The following is a 15,729-nucleotide window of genomic DNA, read 5'->3' as shown; positions in this document are numbered from 1 at the left end:
TAAATAAAACTTCCTTTTTTACAGCACCGTTGATCCTATGGCTGTGTCACTTTCTACCACAAGCAGTTTCTATTCACACAAGTTAGATCTCTCTCATACTGCATCTCATAACATGCCTAGTATATTCACTTGCACTTCACAAAGTAGTTAGAGTCCTCACTTGTACTGATCTGTGGATTCGTACAAATCTGGAACCAACTCCTTATCTATGAGTGAATGTCTTCGCACAATGAGGTCAATGTCTTCTAAACTGATTTATCTTCAAAATCTTCTGAGAATGCATATGACCTCTTCCCCTTCCCTTGCACCTTAATGCTGTCACAGGTACATGTCCGTGGGAGAATCCTTTGGTTCTCATAGTCTGCATTCATTTGCAGAATTCTTACAGCATCACATTAATTCTCCCGAAGCCAGTTCCTGTTGGTCCAGCAAGCGAAAACCTTTGAAGCCTTTGAGCGTGTTGAAGCCTTTCAAGTTAAAGTTTATGGCTTCAGAGAAAGCGGCAAGGAAGGGTGGCAGAAAGCGTCGTGGAGAAACATCCAGAGATCTGCCAGATGAACTCTCAGAACTGTACAAGACAGATCCTGAAGAGGATTACAATCAGCGCAAGACCCGAATCCAACGGATTCGAAGATATTGGGCAGAACAATGGTTCAAATACCGATTTGTAACCCAGGAATATGCTGATAAAAACGCCATCAAGAGACCGTGGGGAGACATCCTATACAAGAATCTTCTACCCAGGTCCATAGATGAAGCCATTGAACAAGGCTTCTATCCCTGCATGGTCCGTGGGCCACAGCCTGCTGATGCACACCCATCGTCACTACTATGGTGTCGTGACGACAATCTGTTCAAGCGCAACTTCCAGTTTGCCCAGAACTCAGCGAAGCAAAACAAGAAGACTTTGGGGTTAGACTTCAACCCTGGTCCCTCAGCACCAAGGGCAGATGGCACACGAGATGCAGAACCCAATGTCATCGGTCCCTTCTACAACCTTGAAGGCCTCATCACCCGTATCTTGGTTCAAGGGACTGTAGTGAATGAGCCTGTAGCTGACGTTGAATCTGAAGAAGCGCCTGCAGTGCCAAAGACAAAGAAGCTGAAGAATCCTAAAGCTTCAAAGCCTGCCCCCTCACCAAAAATCTCACGGGTGAAGCCACTGGCAACTGCACCTCCTGAAGACAGTGTGCAGTCCGAAGACTTATCACGCATCTCCAAGCCCAGAAGGTCAAAATGCCTCTGCCTCACACCGGCCAAGAGCTAACTGCTGCTGCCATTCTGCGCAATGATGCCATCGATCTGTCAAGTGATGAAGATCTTGCAGATGACGCTCTTGAGCAACTCATCAAGAGCAAAGAAAAAGCAGAAATCTTCAATGATCTGCCTCTCTTTGATGTAACCATCATCCACAACTTCATTGACGAGTGGTTTGACACGCCAAACATCAGCTTTGAAGATCTGCAGCTACCAATTGGCCTCAGTGTCGCCTTCCAAGGCGCCATTGCTTCAGAACTCGCTATTGCCCAGCGCATTGTTGAACTGAAGCAAAAGATTGACTATGAAAAGGCTCAGTTCAAGAAGCATATGGCCAAGCTCAGCGTGCAGGAAGTGAAGAACTTCAAGAGTATGATGCACGAGCTCAAGGAAGCCTTTGTAAAGAAACGTGCAGAAGCTCAGGGTTCGCGTGAGCGCATGAAGACTCTGGCTGACAGATGTGTGCAAGCCTACAATGAGGCTGAGAAGCGCAAGGCCCTTGGGCGTCCTGTCATCGACCCCAGGATGGCCGCAAAGAAGAAGAAGAAGCCTGCTACGGCTGAACCTGACGCACCAAGGCAGGAAGCAGTTCCGATTGTCTTCCCAACTAGACTCACTGGCTCGAAGCCAAAAGGCCGGTCAACCGCTTCAGAGCTCAAGAAGACAAGGACTGCTGAGGCTGAAGCCAGGAAGAGGAAACATTCTGAAGCCTCTCCAACTGCCCCCTCCAAGAAGAAGAGGAAGACCAAGAAAGATCGGGCTGCTCTCACAGAGCCCTTGATAGTTGAACCCATTTCTATGGTCTATCCTGAAGCTGAACGCCAACTGACTATCCATGAGCCTGCTTCCACAGAGGCTCATGAAGCTGAAGACTTTCCAACAGCTGATCCCATTGTTGCTGAAGACATTGGTCAACATGACAATGTAGAAGATGGTGCAGTCCTTCCTCAGCTTGAAAACAGCGAACTCATCAGCATTGGTCGTCCACTGACGCCAATTGCACAGGATGCTTCATGGGAAGATTGCCCACAAGAGGAAGAAGACTATGAGGCCCAGCCCACTCCAACTCCACAGGCGTCGCCCGTGTTGCGCAGGCTTCGCAAAGGACCAAGGCCTCAAATCTCTATTGAAGACAGTCCGGCTGCATCAGCCGCGGAAGAAGAAGTCCCACAAGTCCCCATGTCCCACCAAGAAGCAGTTCTCAAGGAGAAAGTGCTTGTGACCGACCTCCAGCTCGTCAAGTGGAGGATGAACATCTTGAGGCTGCCACAACCACCAATGAAGCTAATGTGGAGCCCTCCCCAACGGAAGAAGAAGACAGCGAAGCCACTGATCCCGTCACTTCTGGTCCTGAGTCTGCTGCTGGTCCCCAGTTCAAGACAAGGACTGCTGAGGCTGAAGCCAGGAAGAGGAAACATTCTGAAGCCTCTCCAACTGCCCCCTCCAAGAAGAAGAGGAAGACCAAGAAAGATCGGGCTGCTCTCACAGAGCCCTTGATAGTTGAACCCATTTCTATGGTCTATCCTGAAGCTGAACGCCAACTGACTATCCATGAGCCTGCTTCCACAGAGGCTCATGAAGCTGAAGACTTTCCAACAGCTGATCCCATTGTTGCTGAAGACATTGGTCAACATGACAATGTAGAAGATGGTGCAGTCCTTCCTCAGCTTGAAAACAGCGAACTCATCAGCATTGGTCGTCCACTGACGCCAATTGCACAGGATGCTTCATGGGAAGATTGCCCACAAGAGGAAGAAGACTATGAGGCCCAGCCCACTCCAACTCCACAGGCGTCGCCCGTGTTGCGCAGGCTTCGCAAAGGACCAAGGCCTCAAATCTCTATTGAAGACAGTCCGGCTGCATCAGCCGCGGAAGAAGAAGTCCCACAAGTCCCCATGTCCCACCAAGAAGCAGTTCTCAAGGAGAAAGTGCTTGTGACCGACCTCCAGCTCGTCAAGTGGAGGATGAACATCTTGAGGCTGCCACAACCACCAATGAAGCTAATGTGGAGCCCTCCCCAACGGAAGAAGAAGACAGCGAAGCCACTGATCCCGTCACTTCTGGTCCTGAGTCTGCTGCTGGTCCCCAGTTCGACTATCATGTTGAGCACAGGCCTCAGGTACAGAAGCCAATCCCAAGATTGCCAAGGTTCCCAGGTCCTGCATTAGCACCTGGCTCCTTCAATATCAATGGCTTCAGGGCAGACAACACATTCTTTGTTAGCTCCAGGAACCCCTACTCAAGGGAAAGGATATCATCTGATCGGTTCTAGAGCTATCCTCAGCGAAGCTATTACTCATGCATTCTTTACAAACAAGGTCGCATCTTCCCACACAAGCGCCTTGACATTGAAGCCATAGCTGGTCTGCCCTATCTGGAAGAAGCTTTGGATTGCTTCAAGGAAGTTGGACTGCTGCCGTTCGTTACTGACCAAGAACATTGGAATGAAGAGCTGCTGCTCCAATTCTATGCCACACTTCACATCCGCGGGTACAGCAGAGATCCGAAGACTTGGGTCCTGGAGTGGATGACCGGAAACGTTCATCACAAAGCCAATGCATTTGACATCATTGAGCTCACTGGTTTGCCCCCTCCTGGCGATCTCTACGAGCATGGCTGTCAGCTGCATAGTGAAGCTATTGAGAGCATCTTTAAGAGGCCGGAACCTGATATGAGTCAGATGCTCAGCATGATGAAGCCATTGCCCCAAGATGCTGCTTATCCAACAGAGTTCTTCGTTGAAGACCTTGAGTATCTGCCAAGAACCATCTATCACATCATCAGGCGAACTCTCTGGCCCATCAAAGGGCACTCTCCAAATGCCAAGCTTGAGGGTGCAATGAAGACTTTGGTCTTCAATATTCTTCATGGAAAATGCTTCAATGCACATGACTTATTCATCCACCAACTTGCTGCATCAGGCTCTGATCTGTTTGGCTTGAAGTTCTACGCCCCATGGGTAATGTGGCTAATTAAACTTCACTCCGATATCTCATATCAGCCATCTGCTCGCAATCATATGATTTTTCTGCCTGATGTGGATATCTCTACTGAAGCCATCTATCCTGAGCCTGCAAAGGAACCTCTAAGTCTTCAAAATGCAGAGCATCAGAGTTTCTCACAGAACATTGAAGGAGTTGAAGCAGTCACTCGGGTGTATCCTTTGGCTGGCACTACACGTGCACCACACCCTGCGTCTACTGAAGCCACTGATAGTACAACTGCTCCAAGACCCAAGAAGCGCACTCGTGTTCTCAACGACCGAGAGCTTCTTGTGGCTCTTCATCAGAAACAGGATAGGCATCATGACTGGCTGAAGCGTCAGATGAAAAGCCTCTTGGTGGATGTTAATCGCATTCGCAATCTTGCCACCAAGAATGCTTTCGTTGCCCATGAAACCTGTCGCCGCACATGGAAAGGGCTAACGATGATGTGTTCTGAAGATGATCTTCAAGAGGATGGCTTCACTGAGCGATTCAAGTTTGACTCCACACCTCCTCGAAGAGCTGTGCTGCTAGGAACTCCATCCCTTGAAGACTCTGAGTTCTCTTCATCTGCTGCAACAGTGACTGCCAGAGTTATCGAGGATGAAGATGATGCTACTTCACCACCACCTCCTTCAGCACGCGTCAACTCTGCTCCAAGCTCTTCAGCACCGCCAAACACCACCAACGACCCTGCTACTTCACCTACTCCGCATGGGAACGAGTAGATGCTCTATGTCTTCAAACCTTTTTGGTCCTTACTGACAAAAGGGGGAGAAGCATATGAGGTTGATAGTCTTCAAGCGGGTCCATATGGGCGGGTGCTTTATATTTTGCTTCGTGCTTACAACTCTCGTTTTTACATTTGGTTCTTTGAGTTGTAACACTTAAACTCGATGGTCGTCTGCTACTTATCTGCCACCTTGTTTGCGATGATAAATTCCGCATGTGCGACGATAAATTCCGCACTTAGATCATTCTGCAGACGTCCATTTTCCATTATGCATGTCATTATCTTCATATACTTTCACATGCATAGTGGATTGTCATCATAAGTTGAAGTGGATCTCCACAAGTACAACCTGCCATGTGCATTTGCATTCCAAAAGCAAATTACTTATATGCACATCTTCAGGGGGAGCCCTTGCAACTTATGAAGACAATTCCTTATCCTTTACAATTTCACAGATTATATTCCCCGTTGAAAACTTCAACTAGTTTGTCATCAATCACCAAAAAGGGGGATATTGTAAGTGCATCTAGTGCCACCCCTAGTTGGTTTTGGAGTATTGACGACAAACCTAGTTGAGGGACTAATGTGTTTGTGAGAATTGCAGGATAACACAGGTAGAAGTCCCTCATTGATTCGGTTTTCCTACCAGAGATGACCCCTAAAAATGTATGAAGACATTGAAGTCAAAGGTGGTATATGAAGATATTCACATTGAAGACTATGACAAGAGAAGACACCACATGAAGCCTATGGAGCTCGAAGACTTAGATCTTTCGTAGTTCTTTTCTTTTGTGTTGAGTCATAGGAACCACCGTACTGTTAAGTGGGGTCCAAGAGAACCAGTCAGAATGACTGAAGTGATGCCTAACCAAAAACCTATGTCTTCGAGTGAAGACTAATGAGAGCGAATCTTGTCCAGAGCGGACAAGTCAGCTTTGCTTGTAGCCCAAGTAAAGTTGCCGTGTGAGTTTGAAATCTGACCGTTGGAACACGTGTCAGTTCCTTAGTGACCCAGGGTCATTTCGGACAAATCAGGTCGGGTTGCCAAGTGGCTATAAATAGCCCACCCCCTACAACCATAAACGTTGGCTGCTCAGATTAGAGTACGGCTTTTGTCGTTTGAGAGCAACCCACCTCGAAGCCTTTGAGAGAGAATTCCTTGCGAGGATAAAGCCCTAACCACCCAGAGCCAAAGAGAATTGGCATCACTTAAGTCTTCTGTCTGTGTGATCTGAAGACTTATTACACTTGAGGACTGTGAATCCTCCAGCCGGTTAGGCGTCGCGTTCTGAGCATCCAAGAGACATTGTGGATTGCCGGTGAACGAAGTCTGTGAAGGTTTGGGAGTCTACCTTGAAGACTTACCAGAGTGATTGGGCGAGGTCTGTGTGACCTTAGCTCAAGGGATACGGTGAGGACTGGGTGTCCTGAGCTGCGTGTTCAGGACTGGGTGTCCGGGACTGTGTGTCCTAAGGTTTAAATACCTAGCCGCCCAACCAGACGTACAGTTGTCACAGCAACTGGAACTGGTCCAACAAATCATTGTCTTCAACGAGTCACTGGTTTCATCTTCCCTTCCCTTTACTTATTGTACTCCTTGTGAAGTCATTGTATGTTTGCACTATCTTTTGTCTTCACTGACTGACATGTCTGTGGCTTCATAATATCTTCCTACCTGATCCTTACTACATTGCTGCTATTAAGTCATTGTGCTTTCACTTATTGAATACTTGACTATGGCTTGCCTAGTGTAGTCTACCTTCCGCTGCAGGTATTAGGTTTACTTCTATCGTTTGTCTTCATAACTCCCACATTTTGAAGACTTTCATAAAAATCGCCTATTCACCCCCCTCTAGTCGATATAACGCACTTTCACACTTGACATGTAGTTTAGGGAGGGCCTGCAGTTCATCTTCAACCTGCACCCTCCTGAGCCAGCCACCACCGGCCGAACCGCCGACCCCAGCGCCGCCTCGCCGCCCCGAAACAACTCGCCACCGCCACCCCGGCCAGCCCTCAAGGCCCCCCGCCCCACCCTGAACCCTAAGATAGATAGTGGGGTACCTCTCCGGCGAGCCCCCGTCCCCGTTGCTGGTTCTTCCTTAACTACGGCGAGCCCCCCAACCCCTGAAAATCGACTGACCCAAAAGTCGATTCAGTCGACTGAAGTGTGGCTTAATCGGAGTAGAGCAGCCGCACGAGCGAGGGGGAGAGCAGCAACAGCTGGGCGAGCGAGCGATCGAGCGAGAGTCGGAGCAGCAGCAGCAGAACCGGCTGGTATGGACGTCGTCGTCGAAGGGGCCTCACACTGGGGGGAGAGCCGCCGTGGAGATGTCGCCCGCGGCACCGGCTTCAGTAGCCTCTCCATGGGTGCAAGAGCACCGTCGGCGCCGGGAGGTCGAGGTAAAGAGAAGGTACGATGTGAGTGTACAACCTCTTTGGTGGCACCGAGTAGGCCTCGGCATTGTCCGAGGAGTCGGTGAGGAGCTACTCCATACATATTCCTTCGGAGGAACAAATCGGACGAGCTTATCTCTTTTGAAAGGCGCGCAGTTTGTGGTGTCTAAAGTGTCAATCAACCATTCTCCCGATGGGCCGAGGACAACTCGATCTCGTCGAAATCATTCGTTCCTATAAGACGGTACCCAGCTTCCATAGTTATCAGACGTTGGTTTAGGCCCGGGTCAACTCATTTCCTAGCCAGTTGAGACCGACGGCGGATCGTGGGTCCACACTTATTGAAAAAAAAAAAAATAAAAAAAAAAAAAAAAAAAAAAAAAAAAAAAAAAAAAAAAAAACAAAAAAAAAAAAAAATAAAAAAAAAAATAGAGAAGTACCTTACACTCATTGGCATTAATGACGGCATCGCGAATAAACGCGGCACACCCTTTATTTACGTTAACGCTGCAGCGAATTTCCACACCTTCCGCGAACTAATGGATCACAGGACGGCGGGAGGGCTTGCACCGCAACGAAGACGAGCCGATGTAAGCTCCTATAGATCGAGTCGAAGTACAGAAGAAGGTACGACTATCGATGAGTGTACAAGGGTGAGGATGCTCGGCTTCCGGTGGAGCAGGTTAAGGCGGCGCGTGGGGATGGAGCAGCCGCGATAGACGAGGCGATCGTCGGAGCAGCTCCTTGGAGGTGGAGGACGGGGCGGCTGAACCGGCGGGACGGCGAGATGGACGACGGATCCTCATCCGGGGAGGTGGACGAGGGACGTCGAGCTGTTGCGGTGGACGACTGTCGTCGGGGAAGAGGCTCCGGCTGGGCAGCGGTGACGTGGCGGACGGAGGAGGGTGGGGTTTCGCGGCTGGAGCGGAGAGGTTATGGCCTGGGATTTGAATGGCGAAAAGGGGGCGATGGGAGGGGGTGAACATGACTTAGGAACGCGCTTGTCCAAAATGTAGGGTGTGTTACAAAAGTACCCCCCCCCACCGATTTGAACTAGCGGCCCTTTCGGCTCAGGGTTAGAAGGGGGATTTCGTGTCGGGATTTGGCAGCTGGAGGGAGTTTTCGCGCGCATTGTAATTTCGGGATAGCAAGGCGCGGGTTGTGAAGGCGCCAGTTTTGGGAGCACGATATCTGAATTTTCGGGATATAACAAGACGCGGGTTGAATTTTAGGGACAAGCCTAACGTGTAGTAATATTGTACTTGTACGTACCAAATCAATTCGCACTTCCCTCAACCAAAAAGAAAACAAAGAAAATAAAACTATTCACACCACACAAAGAGAGAGTCTTGCCCCGTTTTACTATACAAATGCTATTCAAAGCTACTCCCTCCTTCCATCTATATAGGGCCTAATGCATTTTTCGATGCTAACTTTGACCAAATATTAGAGCAATGATATATGACATGCAACTTACACAAAGCACACCGTTAAATTCGTCTGTGAAAGGTTCTTTCAATGATATAATTTTCACATTGTGCATGTCATGTACTATTAATCTTGTCAATAGTCAAAGGCGGTCTTAAAAATCTCATTACGCCCTATATAGATGGAAGGAGGGAGTATGAATCCATGTTATGTCCGATTAAATTTTTTCGCTTGCTGTATAATGCATGTAACCTACTCATACCAACATTTTAGTGCATTCCAAATGTCTATACTACCGCTGCAATTCGAACTAAATTTGAATTCGTTTCTCTATTTCAATAAGAATCTACAATCATGATTGTTGCCAACTTCAACCATCATAGTTTCCTTGCTATCCGCCAGATATAAATCAGACGGCCTATAATGCAGGATGGCAGGCACACCATCATCAACAACTCCATTTTTATAAGAGTAGAGATAAAATATATTAAATGTAGTATACCATGTTCATAACCACACCATGTGTATCACCGTTATATATATTCACACATCCGTCGGTTTGAAACACTATGATAAATTCTTCAAATATCCGAATTCGCTTTTTATAATGAAGTATATATGATCTCTATTCGTCTTTTACACCCACACAACCCTCTTATCTTTGTAGCTAGCGCTAACTTTCTCTTGTGCATGCACACGCCCGCATCCCTCTCACCCTCCCTCAGCATTCTCTAGCTCCATCGCAAATTCGTCTTTTCACTTTAGTCGTTCACCCACGGTGTGTGTAGGCCCCCCAGCTCCTTCTTTACGGCACACATCGATCGATATGCCTCTCTAGCCAGGTGTGCCTAGCACAAACACAAGCTTCCCCTCTTCTCTTGTCACCGTCCATGCCTCACTCCCACCACTCTTTTCATCGTTCTCGTACTCGCACACTCCTCCCCCTCGATATAGTATGCCTCTCGTACCACCTCCTACATGCATCCCTCTCTCTCTATCCTTCTCCTCGTGCCTCATTTGCTTCTAACACACACATGCATGTATACCGATCGATCTCCCAACATATACCTAGATCGATTTAACTACCCCCCATCGATCGACGTACCTCACAAGTTATGTCTCTCCTTTCTCTAACAAAGGGCGATTGATCTTCCTATGTAGTTACGTCTGCTTACCACAGCCACATCGTCCCCCCTCATCATTCGTGCATGCCTCCTGACCCGTCTCTCACACGCACGTGCACAGACAACAAGCAGCCATCTCCTCTCTTATTGATATTGCGGGCGTGCCCTCCGTTTGTCTAAGCCTATCCCACCATTTGTTAGAAGCAACTCCACTACCACCCCCTCCAACACTCTAGCCTGTCTCTCTCCCAACCTTATTCCTCTCCTACACATATGCATGGATGCCAATCGATCTCCCTTAATACATGAGGAGATCGATCTCCTTAATACATGAGGTAGGCCTCTCTCCTCCTCCACACATATACCAGCCATTGTACCTCTATAGTTAATTGGGCCTCCTCTCTTCCACCATGTCAGTGTCAAAACCGGCGGATCTCGGGTAGGGGGTCCCGAACTGTGCGTCTAGGCCGGATGGTAACAGGAGGCAAGGGACACGATGTTTTTACCCAGGTTCGGGCCCTCTCGATGGAGGTAAAACCCTACGTCCTGCTTGATTAATATTGATGATATGGGTAGTACAAGAGTAGATCTACCACGAGATCAAAAGGCTAAACCCTAGAAGCTAGCCTATGGTATGATTGTATGTGTATGTTGTCCTACGGACTAAAACCCTCCGGTTTATATAGACACCGGAGAGGGTTAGGGTTACAAAGTCGGTTACAATGGTAGGAGATCTACATATCCGTATCGCCAAGCTTGCCTTCCACGCCAAGGAAAGTCCCTTCCGGACACGGGACGAAGTCTTCAATCTTGTATCTTCATAGTCCAGGAGTCCTGAAGGTATAGTCCGGCTATCCGAACACCCCCTAATCCAGGACTCCCTCAGTAGTCCTGAACCAGGCTTCAATGACGACGAGTCCGGCACGCAGATTGTCTTCGACATTGCAAGGCGGGTTCCTCCTCCAAGTAATTCATAGAAGATTTTGAACACAAAGATAGTGTCCGGCTCTGCAAAATAAGTTTCACATATTGCCATAGAGAGAATAATATTTACACAAATCTAATCTGCAGACGTATTCCATAGTGTGACACATCACGACCAAGCCTTTATCCGAGTCGTTTCATTATCCCACCTCAGCGCGTCATGCGAGGCGGTTTCCTTGGCACGTCTTGTCAAAGCAGAGATCGTGTCCCCTTATTCCGGGATTCTCATCAATACGGGCGTGGTAACCCAACCGCTTCTAGGACTCCTAGATTATAGGCAAGTCCAAACGGACATGGAGAGGACGCTTGATATTCACCCTCTTTATAAAGGGACAAGGCTTTATCTTTCCCTCCCGTGCTCAATCGAATCCTTCCCCCACCTCAAGCTCAAACCCAAAGTTCAGGTCAGGTGCTCCGAACCTTTCATGTCCGATCTAGCCTTCAAGGCCGATGGGTGCCTTCCTCCGTCACGGAAGAAGACATCAAAAAGTTGAGGGAGGCCAGATATCTGACCGCCGAGGATTGCATCGGCTGCCTGCCCGAGGGCAGGCCGTCCCCTCCCCCGAACCCAACGAGACGTCGTGTTCGTCTCCCACTTCCTCCGAGGTCTAGGCCTTGCTCTGGATCCTTTTCAGGGGTTTGATGTTTTATTACGGGCTAGATTTCCATGATCTAGCTCCGGACTCCTTTCTTCATATCACGACATTTATTGTGTGTGCGAGGCCTTCCTCCGGGTTACCCCTCACTTTGGCCTATGGCTCAAGACCTTTGAAGTAAAGCCGAAGATGATCGAGGGGCAACATGCGCGTGTGGAGGTGCCTCAATACGCAAGATGACGGGAGCTCATGGCCCAAAGGTTCCATTCCAGAGGTGTCTGAATTGTGGCAACAGGAGTGGTTCTACATCACGGCTCCTAGAAGTGCCAAGTGGGCGGCCGCCCCTGTTTTCCGCTCGGGCCCTCCACCACAACTGATGTCATGGATTAGCAGAGGTCTGAGCTGGGGTCCAGCCAAGGACGTGCCTATACTGCAAAGCCGCATTCAAGATCTCTTCAATGGAGATTTCAGTTTGGTTGCGGTAACACAGTTATGCTGGTTCGTCAAGTCCAGCCTTGCAAACGCCGGCCCCTTCGCTTGTGGGAGTTCAATCCCGAGGGACCGTGCATTCAAAATTTCCTCGGCCTGACGCACGAGGAGATGTACAAGTCATTCTTCGGACCTCAGGTAGAGTGTCCGGAAATCACCGAGGACGTGGGCCTGAGCAGTAACCGCGCGCCGAACAGGTAAGGAATCTTCCGGCCGAAACATACTATCTCTCATTTGTTACGAAGTTATCTCTGAGAGTTCGCTTTTTGACCAGGACTGGCTAGCAAAGGCAAGTTGATTCGGTGTTCGGCCCCCCTCCTGAGGTTTGGAAAATCCGGTACTGGAAAAGATGCTCCAGATCGCACCTTGCCCGGAGCCCTTGAAGGAAGATATGCGGAGGACATAAAGGCGGAGCCCCCAACACTGCCCATTCTAACCGAGGGAGCGGGCGTCCTCATGAAGGAAGATGACCGGAAGAGGAAAAGGACCGCGCCCGGGGATTCGGAAGCCGAAGCTTCCAAACGAGAGAAGAAGTCTCCCACCGAGGGTCCTACCTTGGGGGGTGCTGTTGCCGCACAAAGTCCCGCGGGGGGATCAATTCTCCCATGAGTCGTAAGTGACCCGAAATACTTTATAGTACAGATATGCCATCTTTTTCTTCTGAGAAAATAACCACCGCATATATCTTTGCAGTTCGGGCCTTAGCCCCTCTCAAATGAGCTCGTCTTCGGGGGATCTTCTTCCAGAGATGATGGAGAGCAAACGCCTCCTCTGGACTCCTCCGCTCCGGAAGCGGGCGACCTGAAGTGTCGTCGCGGAGGGCCTCTCCGAGTCCGGTGAGGCCAGAAGATAATCCCAACCCCCGAAGCTCCCAGTGTCCGGCTCCCGAAGAGAGCAGACAAAAGAGTCCGGCACCGTCTAGTGTGCCGATCGGATGTTCTGAGGGAGTTGGTGGGGCGAGCGGCCATCTCAGATGAACACCGTATGCTGATGGATACGGTGGTGGAGAGAATCGCGTCCGCCGAAAGCGGATTGCATGAAGCTTTTATGAGTCTACTGACAGGCTTTGAGGTACGTAAAAATAATGTATGATAGTCCTGCACATGCTAGGTGTGCCCTGTGTAGATAGTAGCCCCTGAGACTCTGGTTGTCGTCGGAAACGATGACAACGACAGAGGATCGTATTCTCAGGTAATAACCATACTGCCCTATGTGCAGGTGAAACTCTGTGCTAGGCCGGACTGCGAGTTTGCCCAATTTAAAACGGCAGTTGGATGTGGCAGACGCCGACATCGAGCTTGTTAACAAAAAGCTTGATGAGGCACAGGTAAGTATTATCTGGTAAAACACATAGGAAGAGCAGCATGATGCCAAGTATCTTTAATATGTTGTGACTGCAGATGGAGCTGCCACTGTTGAAGCCTTGCGGGCAGAACTTGCCCGAGCCAAGGAACAAGCGAGGTTGGGTAATGCGGCTGCTTTGAAGGCGGCCGAAGAGTTGCAAGCCGAGAAGGCCGCGCATGGCGAGAGCCGAGATAAGATGGCCAAGATGGCCATAGAATTAAAAGCCGCCGCCGACCGTTGCCGGGTTCTCGAAAAGGAAAACCAGGCGAAGGCATCGGACCTTGAGAAGGCTCTGCGATGAGAAAAGACCTCCGCTCTGCTATGAGGGCGAAGACGGAGGAGCTGCGGGAAGCCGGAATTGTAGCTGGGAAATCCTTTATGTTGCAGAGGAAGTTCGGAGATCCATGGTATGCCCCTCTGGATCGCTGTGGAGTCTGAGGATGTGTATATGGATTTGGCAGCGAGCGCTGCCGATGCGGCCAAGTACTTCCAGGGTCAGACGGACCGTGAAGTAGACCAGCTGTTTTGGAGACAATTCCATTCCTCAGCGTCCGCTTTCATTGACTGACCAATTAGCCGAATGGGCCGAACTAAATAGGTTGTCCGGACTCGCCATGAGGTCTGTTGTGGATCAGCTATGGCCGGAAGGTCAAAACCGAACAGCTATTTCAGCTTGGTGCAGCAGTTCCTTGACGTGGTGCCGCGCATTAATGCGATGAAGAGGTCGGCGTGCATAGAGGGCGCACGGATGGCCTTTGCCCGTGGTTAAAGCATACTGGGAGATGGATGCTACCACTGTTGCAGCGCGGGATTCGGCCATAGGTCGAAGGGCTGCTGAGCACTACTTTGAAGAAGTTCTTGAGGGTGCTCGTTTGATAGAGACCCAGTGCTCAAAAAATATTATGTTTGAGTGATATGTAATCTCATTGTAAGCGAAATGCTTTTATAAATTTTCATAAGGCTATTTTTATACTTTTGCCTGAAAGTAATATGATGCCTCCTGGGCGGCCGTTTATGTATACATGTGTATAACCTGAAAGATTGCAGTCGTCGGCTTCAACCCCCACGCATATAATGTGGGAGGTGTAGAAACACGCGTTCACACTTAACCAACGTCTTGGTCCTATTAAGGAGGTGATAGCGAAGCGAAGCTAGGCAACCGGACTATAATGCTTTAACACTTTCACTTAGCCATAGGAGTTTGACAGTGGGGCTACTATATAGCCCCTGGTGGCTCCGCACTCGTCCGGATTCGGGGTGCGTACATGCCTGGCCGGGAAACAGCCCTTCGTTAATGCGGAGGAATCCAAGATTCCAATAGGTCATCGAGTGGTTGACCAGTCTCACGCTATATCATGACAGTCAGTTTTCGGCTTTCTCTACTGAGGTGCTCGTCCGGATGAACCAGGGCACAATCGCAGTAGTTCTCCTGGTGCTACCTTAGCCGGTAAAGCGGAACGTAAGGCACCAAAACACAGGAGCCGGGCAAACCCAACATTTGACCAAAGACAATGATTCGGAGCTGATGCATATAGGGCCAAACTCGCGACGCCGAACACTCCCTAAGGTATTCGGTCTTTGTGGTATAAACCGGGCCTAAATAATGGCCTTTGTAAGAAGCCCCTTGTGTCCAGTACGTGCATTGTTCTGGCGTGGCCACATGCCAAGACGTCAGCATCCTTCTCAACGGTGGATATGTATCAACAAGAGACAGTAAAAAAGGTTTACGCAGGGTCTTAATCTAAAAAGAATCCTTGGAGCGGGTCCCTGCTGCACGTCTGCGCCTGTGTCTCCGTTGTGCCGTATCCTGGACGGGTGTAGCACGATGATCGTCTGTAAAAGAGAGGAATTTAGGTGAAAAAGTTGTCGTGCAAAAAGATAGTTTTTAAAGAAACCATGTATAATTCAAGATGAGAAGAAATTGCCACTTGTCTGCGCGTGTTGAGCCCCTTGTATTGACGAATAGGGGTGTGACCATTTATTCGGTATAAGTAGCGGCGCCGGACTCGATTATTTGTGTCTGAGGTCTTGACGACCTATTGGATGCTTTCGCTGGTCCGGGCGCCTTTAGTGTGCGGCTGCCAAGGCAGCCACTCTCTTCGGCGCAGAGATCGCTTGATATTTCCGTTCACTTAATGATGCCACGTGGACCGGGCATCTTGAGTGTGAGGGAGGCGTAGTGTGGTATTGCATTAAAGCGAGCGAAAGCTTCGCGTCCGAGCAGTGCTTGATAGCCACTTTGGAACGGATGTGGAAAGGTTAAATGCTCGCGACGGAAGTTATCGGGGGAGCCGAATATAACTTGTAGTAGGAGGGAGCCCGTACAACGAGCCCCTGGGCCTGGCGTTACTCCTTTAAAGGTAGTATTGCTATGGCGAATTTGATCTCTCTCT

Source organism: Triticum urartu, chromosome 3 (assembly GCF_003073215.2).
Source record: "Triticum urartu cultivar G1812 chromosome 3, Tu2.1, whole genome shotgun sequence".
NCBI lineage: Eukaryota > Viridiplantae > Streptophyta > Magnoliopsida > Poales > Poaceae > Triticum > Triticum urartu.
The sequence above is the reverse complement of the archived record's forward strand: the minus strand, read 5'-3'. Positions refer to the sequence as shown.